At 39.6% G+C, this 7,776-nt stretch overlaps 1 pseudogene; it reads left to right on the top strand.

Moving 5' to 3' along the window:
* The first annotated feature begins 3,355 nt into the window (after positions 1-3,355).
* On the top strand, positions 3,356-6,212 carry LOC142433551 (serine/threonine-protein phosphatase PP1-alpha catalytic subunit pseudogene; annotated as a pseudogene).
* Positions 6,213-7,776: the final 1,564 nt, after the last annotated feature.

The raw sequence follows: 7,776 nt of genomic DNA, 5'->3' as shown, positions 1-7,776 counted from the left end.
GGTTGTAAAAAAGTCCTGATTTTTGGAAAGAATGCACGACAAGCTAGGGAACGGCGGGTCAGTAGCTTGAACCCACCAGCTGTTCTGTGGGTAAAGATGAGACTTTCTACTTCCATAAAGATTTAGTCTCTGAAACCCAAAGGGTAGCCCTATTTTGTCTAATAGAGTCACTGTGAGTGGGAATTGACTCCGTGGTAGTGGATTTGGCATTGGTTTATACCTTAAGCTAAGCTTCTGTTGTGCATGATGTTTCCTTAAACAAATGCAAAAAGAAATACCTTATGACCCTGCGATCTCTCTACTTGGTATAGACCCCAAAGAAATAAAAAAGGAAACATGAATAAAGAAATGTAAACCAATATTTATCCCAGCAATTTCTAAAATATCAAAACAAAACAAAACTTTTAAAAATGTGCCAACCAAATCCTCATTCTGGACGAATGGATAAATAAATTGTGATAAGAACATACAATAGAATATTGTGTAGCATTAGAAAATGGTGAGCTTGTGAACAGCTCATGGCATGGGCAAAATTGGAAGACATTATACTCACCAACATTAGTTAACATCCTAAAAATAAATATTTCATGACACTATTATTATAAATTCAAAGAAAAAATAGTTTAAAATTTAAGAAAAAGACTGGAAATTATGATAATCCTGGGAGGGGGTAGGGAAGAGGGGAAGGCCAGGGATAGGTCAAGGAAGTGTGGGTGGGAAATAAAAGGGAGAAGAAAGAAACATGTACATGTACCTTTTCCTGGGATGCTCTTACTGCTTTAACGAGGTGACTGTGCAACTGTAACCACATATAGTATGTCTTTATTTGTATGTGTTACATTCCATACATAAAAGAGAAAATATCAACTGTATATATCTTTAGAAAAATAATCTTTAAAGAGATAGATTACAAGTCTTTCAGGTTTTCTTAACCATCAAATCTAAACACTGGTCTGAGTTGCTATAGAAGAGGAAAAGTAAAATTAAAAATAAGAAAAATAAATAAAAGGAAAAGTTGAGTGGCGTAAGTACAAAATATACAGTTGTATTTCTATTCATGCAGAAAAAAGGGTTGTGTAAAGAAAATAGCTGTATTTCCTCTGACTGGCTACTAAAAGGAGACTGAAGGACACGGTAACTAACGGAAAGGTGGTTCACACCACCAACCACTTAGTGGAATAAAGATGTGTCAGTGCTTCTGCAAAGAGTACAGCCTAGATAATGCTCTAGGGCAATTCTACTCTGTCCTATAAAGTCACTGAGCATTGAGATTTACCTTCATGGCAATGGATTTGGTTTTGCTTTTGTTTTTTCAGTCCAAGCCGATTTCTGTCATCTATCTATGTGTCTTGGGCGAGTTACTTAAACTTAATGAAGCTCATGCATGTGAAGCAATCTATACAATGCCTGGCATATAGTAAATGCTCAATAGTATTTTTGTGCTTTTGTATTATATGGGAGAAATAAATTAGAATAAATTTATTAATTCTGGCATTTGCATAGCCCTGGAACTTAAAAATAAATAAAAAAAACATTTCAGTTTATCTTTGACAAAACCTGTCAGTAATGAGTAGAAAAAAGAGAATATGGTCTTACAATGTGACCTGTGGAATGGACAATGCAGATTAATTGCACGTGCAGTGAAGCCTAGTTAGAGCAAAACAGCTGCGTGCCGCGGAGTTGGAAGTGCTTCCCTCTGGTGAGGGAGTTCAGACAAATATGTCTGTAAGGACCTTGATGGAGCCAGAGAAGCATGTACTTTTTGGACTTGGGCATTGTAAAATAGGATTGCTGTGGACAAAAGTAAGTTTCATAACTCCCCATTGTAACCCAGAACATGCCTACAAAATACACAGAATTATGTATGCTGAAGATTGACTAATCTTTTTTCTATCTCACACAACATCTGCATCTCTTCAAATAAAGACTCCATGTGCTACGAAGCATTTGGCATCGTGTGTAGCAATGTGAATAGTTGATGACAAAAACGTTAAAATAAAAGAACTATCTAAAGTAACTAATTGTTATTAAAATCTTAATATTTATAATTTTCTTGGATTCGGTGAAATAAATAAATTTGTGTCCCAGAAACAAGATAAACATATAAGCCCATAATAAAGAATTGCATACTTTGTTCCTAAGTACCCCATATGCGTGTGTGCATAGATAGAGATGTTTTTAAACAAGATATTACTGTATAATAATTATCTGTGCTACATGTATTGGGATCTTTGAGGAATTTGAAAGTTTATTTTAAATTTTCTATTAGAAATTTCATTCTTCCTTTTTTTTAATTCTTTGGGAGTTTATATTTAAAAAGTGATTAATAGGAATAGCATCCAAAAATCAGTGAGACAATAAGAATGATTCAATATTTACTTGAGAACAATTGAATATATATAAATAAAAGGTAATATTATATTTTATATTCCATCAAACAGAAACAATAAATTAAGATCTGATAATAAAATAAATCTTTATGTATCTTAATTGCTTACTTCTGATGTAACACAAATACCAAGAACTGGCATTTATTCTCTCACAGTTTTGGAGGATAAAAATCCAAACCATGAGAGACTTTTCTTAGCTTGTGAAACAGCTCTCATGTAGTGTGTCTTCCCTCAGGTATAAGACCGACCTTATTTTGGTAAAACTGCCTTAACAGAACAAATGAAAACATCTACTAATAGGGTGATTTTCTAAAAATCATTTTATTGGGGGCTTTTACAGCTCTTATAACAATCCATACATCAAGTATATCCAACACATTTGTACTTAAGTTGTCGTCATTTCAAACATTTTCTTTCTACTTGAGCCCTTGGTATCAGTTCCTCTTTTTTCCCTCCCTCCCCACCCTCCAGTCTTCATGATCCTGCGATAATTTATAAGTTATTATTATTTTCATATCCTATACTATCCATTGCCTCCTTTCGCCCACATTTATGTTGTTTGTTGTAGGGGGGCAGTTATATGATCGTTGCAGTCAGTTCTCCATTTCCCCCCCTTCTCCCTCCACCTTCCCCCTACCCTCCTGGTACTGCTCCTCCCTTTACTGTTCCTGAGGGGTTTCTCTGCCCTGGATTCTGTGTGTTGAGACCTCTTATATGTACCAGTGTACATGCTCTGGTCTAGCCAGATTTGTAAGATAGAACTGGATTCATGGGTGGTGGTGGGACGCATTAAGGAACTAGAGGAATGTTGTGTGTTTCTTGCGTGCTGTGCGCACCCTGGCTGACTCATTCTTTCCTCGTGACCCTTCTGTGAGGGAAAGTCGAACTGTCTACAGATGGGCTTTGGGTCTCCACTCCAACTCCCATCATTTCAGAGATATGCACCCATTTTGACTTCCGCGATCATGTTGGGAAGGTGAGCAGTACAGAATGTCAGGCTATTAGAATAAAATGTCTTTGAATTGAAGGAATACTTGAGTAAAGACCCAATACCTGTCTGCTACCTTAATAGTTAACATTTAAATGCATGTACATAAACCTTTATCCCTACAATTATTTATTAATATATTTACATATGTATATGCCTATATTTGTACTTCTATAAAGGTCTTTTGCATCCTAATTCTTTCCTCTATTTCTTTTACATTCCTTCTGTCCCACTATCATGTTCAACTTTCATTCGGTTCTTTGTACTTTCTTTTGGCTGCATTGCACTTGATCACACATCACCAGGTAATCTACACGCTCCTTGCCATCAGTTTTAGATCTCTTATTGTTCCCTTGTTCCTGAATTTGTTGGTTCCTCCCTCCCTTTCTCCCACCTCCTCCTCTCCCATGTGCCTCTCACCCCTTGGCCCGTTATTTTCTCCTCTGGATTGTTTATATTCCCTATCTTATATACATAGATATGAGAGAGAAAACAAGAAAGGAAGAAAAAACAAAGTCTATAAATAGTTCCAAGTCTGTATGCTGACCATTATGGATGTTTTCCAATTGGGTCTGGTGAAGTGCCAAGCTCTGTTCACTGATTCCAAAGTCTATTGTTGGGATTCCTCGGAGACTTCGTTGCTTTGCTCCGCTGCCTGTTCTGTTGCGCTCCCTTCATGTTTTGCTCCAGTGTGGAGAGTCATCCAAGGCACAATTCTCACACTGTGACTCCAGGGCTGTCCCATGTAGCTCTGTGAGTCAGTGAGGGGGCATCATGTCTCATGGTGGAGCCAGCCCTACGGTCCTCTCTGTGCATTGGCTGCTCCGTGCAGGAATGTCATCCTTGAGACTTGGTGGGCCAGCATACAGTTCTCTCCCGCTCTCTCCTCCCCTTCCCCCACCCTCTGCTGCACACCTCCTGGCTTACTTCTGTGTGGTCTGGGAAGACAGGGTCATTTTTAAGGCATGTGGGTGCCTCAAAAATGCACTGGGAAAATGAAGTTAAAAGGTAATGATATTTTCCCCATGATCTCTTTCTATTTCATACATGCAAAGGCTTAATAGAAATAACATGTGTTTACACATGTCTTTGTGATCTGTGAGTGGCTGCATGTAATTTCTGTCACTAATATACTTGTTTTAGTCTTTTAGGATGCTTCCAAATAAAGATGCTTTGGTAAAAATTCTTTTTGGAGGTCGGGACCAATATCAATTATTTTTACAATCAGGGATCACATTTTATTACTATCTTTCCCCAAACCATTTTATTTTCCAGGCATTATGCCACTCCACAGTTCAATCACATCAAGTGGTATTTTACAATTGCTACCACACTCAGTTTCAAAAAATTTTCTTTCTTCTTGGACTGCTTGCTATCAGCTCTGCTTTACCCCCTCCCCTTTCCCAGCATAACCCCCAGGAAACCTTATCCTAATGGTTATCTCTAGAGGTTCATCAATTAATATCAAATGTTTAACAAAACTCAGGTAGACATCTTTCCAAATCACTGAAGCTTTGCAACCAGTATATGGGAATGTTTCCTCTCATTTTTAAGATGAGGCAAGATTTTTGAGCCATTTGTGACATATGCTTTGTAGTACATATACTTCCTTGTTTTGAATATGCCAAAAAGAGCATTTCAATCATGACCAGTCAATTTTAGATCATATTCTTCCTTCTTGTATCCACTGTTATTAGCTTCCCATTCCCGCAACCTCCCTTCTTAATCTAGTTACAGTTTCTATAGATTCACCTATCCTGGATTTTAAATAAAGAAAATTATACAAAAGCCCCCCCCCCCAAAAAAAAAAAACGAGCTAGAAGGAGGCAGCAGGAGGGTGGGCAGCAGGACAGGGCCTGAACTGCAGGGCCTGAAAGACTTGATCATTGTCCACTTGCTGGAAATGAAAGTCTATTGACCTGTGGAAAATGTCCAACTTACAGAGAATTAGGTCTATGCCTCCAGTTTCCGGAGATCTTCCTGAGCCAACCCATCCTCCTGGAGTTGGAAGCGCCCCTCAGGATATGAGGTGACATCCATGGTCAGTACTATGCTCTGTAGCTGTTTGTGTACGGCGGTTCCCCCCCAGAGAGCAGATCCCTTTTCCTGGGTGACTACATGGAACAGGCAAGCAGTCACTGGAGACCACCTGCCTGCTGCTGGCGCCTTCAACATCAAGTACACAGAGAACTTCTCCACGTTTTTTGGGGAAGCACGAGTGTGCCAACATCAACCACATTGTAGACTTCTATGATGAGTGCAAGAGGCGCTAAAGCATCAAACTCTGCAGGACTTTCACAGATTGCTTCAACAGTCTGCCCATCATAGCCATTGTAGACAAGGAGACGTGCTGCTGCCAAGGAGGTATGTCCCCTGACCTGCAGTCCATGAAATGGATCCGGTGCATCATGTGGCCCACACACGTGACCAACCAGGCCCTGTTGTGCAGCCCACTGTGGTCGGACCCTGACAAGGATGTGCAGAGCGGGGATGAGAACAATGGTGGCGACTGCTTCACCTTCGGGGAAGAGGTGGTGGCCAAGTTCCTACACAAGCGTGACCTGAACTCATTTTCTGAGGCCAACAGGTGGTGGAAGATGGCTATGAGTTCTTTGGCAAGCAGCAGCTGCTTCTGCTTTTCTTAGCACTCCACTACTGCGGCAAGATTGACAGTGCTGGGGCCAATTTGAGTGTAGAGGAGACACTCACGTTCACCTTCCAAATCATCAGGCCAACCGACAAAAACAAGGGAGAAATACAGGCAGTTCAGTGGCCTGAACCCTGGTGGCCAGCCTATTATCCCACCCCGTGATTCTGCCAAAGCCATGAAGTAGCCCCTGCACAAGACCCAGACACTGAATTGTATGGAGGCATGCTGAAACAGGAGCCAGGATGGCCTCTCTGACCTATTTGTCCCAGAAATATGGATCCTTAATATTTCTTTTCAATGAATCAATAGCAGTGTCTGATATTCGGAATTCCTGACTCCAACATGGCTCCAGCGAGGCCTAGTGCTGAAGCCCAGCTCAGAGTAAAGGCAGGCATGCCAAGCCATGGGCGCCACAGGTTTGTGGGGGCTGGCAGCTGGAACCTGGGGCAAGCTGCCTGGTCTCTTGAATAAAGATAAAAGTTGGATTCTTAAAAACAACCATAATCAATAAAATAAAACATGAATAAATTCAATCCAAAAGAGATCAGAAAATAATAAAAATCTAGAATAAGCTAAAGATTGGTAAAACAGAAAAAATGGTTAGAATTTAACACATCGTTAAGTTTAAGCTAACTATATCGTCAATAATCCATTTCCTAATGTCCTCTATCTGAGGGGAAAAAAAGCTATATCAAGTCAATGGTATAAGGGATTTTTTACACTTTATACACAGTCATTCATAGTGTTCTGCAAACTGCTCAGATTTAAGCTCTAATACAATTCCCTCCTCTAACCTTGGATTTTATTATTCTCAGTCCTTGGAATATATGGACTGAGTCACTTCTTCCATATGGACTTAAGTCACACCTCATTTTGATGGTAGCTTTAAGACCCTGGTTGGAAGAAGTCAAAGTTGTAAAGGAACTATTCATAAACAAACAAACAAACAAACAACAAACCCATGTCTTCAGGGTTGATGGAATACCAATTGAAATCTTCCAACAAGCTGATGAAGTAATGGAATCCCTGGAAGACATCTATTTGGCTAATCAATAGGGAATTAACCATATTTGTCTCCACTCCAAAGAAAGGTGACTCAACAGAGTGCCGAAATTATCATGAAAGTAAAAGTTTGCTGATAAAATAGTTTTAAAATGGTTGCTTCAGAATATAAACTGCCTAAAATTAAAACTGGCCTCAGAATAGGACATGATATGACTAATATTGGATATTGTTGCTTACAATAAACAAACAAACAAACAAATAAATCTTGGATAAAAGCAGAAATTCCCAGAGAGATGTTTACTTGTATTTTCTTTACTATGCATTCAGAGACACTCATATGTGTATAAGAAATAGTTTTATATAAAAGAACAATTTTATTTGAGAAAACATCCCACTCCAGATCAAGTCCCTAAGTCCGATATTAGCCCATAAATCCAATACCAATCTATAAATTTCTCTTCAGAGTCAAGCAACACATGCAATGATGCCGAATGCAGGAGTGGGCTGGAAGTCTTGTGTATCCAGTGGCCATGGAGACATCTCTGTGCTGGCAGGGGTCTCCATATGGCTCCTTCTGATCCAGGGCTCTACGGTAGCTCCATGTGTCTTGTCAACAGGAAGGTCTCACAGGAAATGAGTGAGTGCCCTCCTGCATCCAGTGAGCTATTTATCCCCTTAGTGCCTCCAAATGAGGTCATGCAGCTGCGATCTTATTGACAGGTTAAACTCTACCCTTTCATTCT

Source organism: Tenrec ecaudatus, chromosome X (assembly GCF_050624435.1).
Source record: "Tenrec ecaudatus isolate mTenEca1 chromosome X, mTenEca1.hap1, whole genome shotgun sequence".
Classification (NCBI taxonomy): Eukaryota; Metazoa; Chordata; class Mammalia; order Afrosoricida; family Tenrecidae; genus Tenrec; species Tenrec ecaudatus.
Note: the sequence above shows the minus strand (reverse complement) of the source record. Positions and strands in the feature narration are given on the sequence as shown.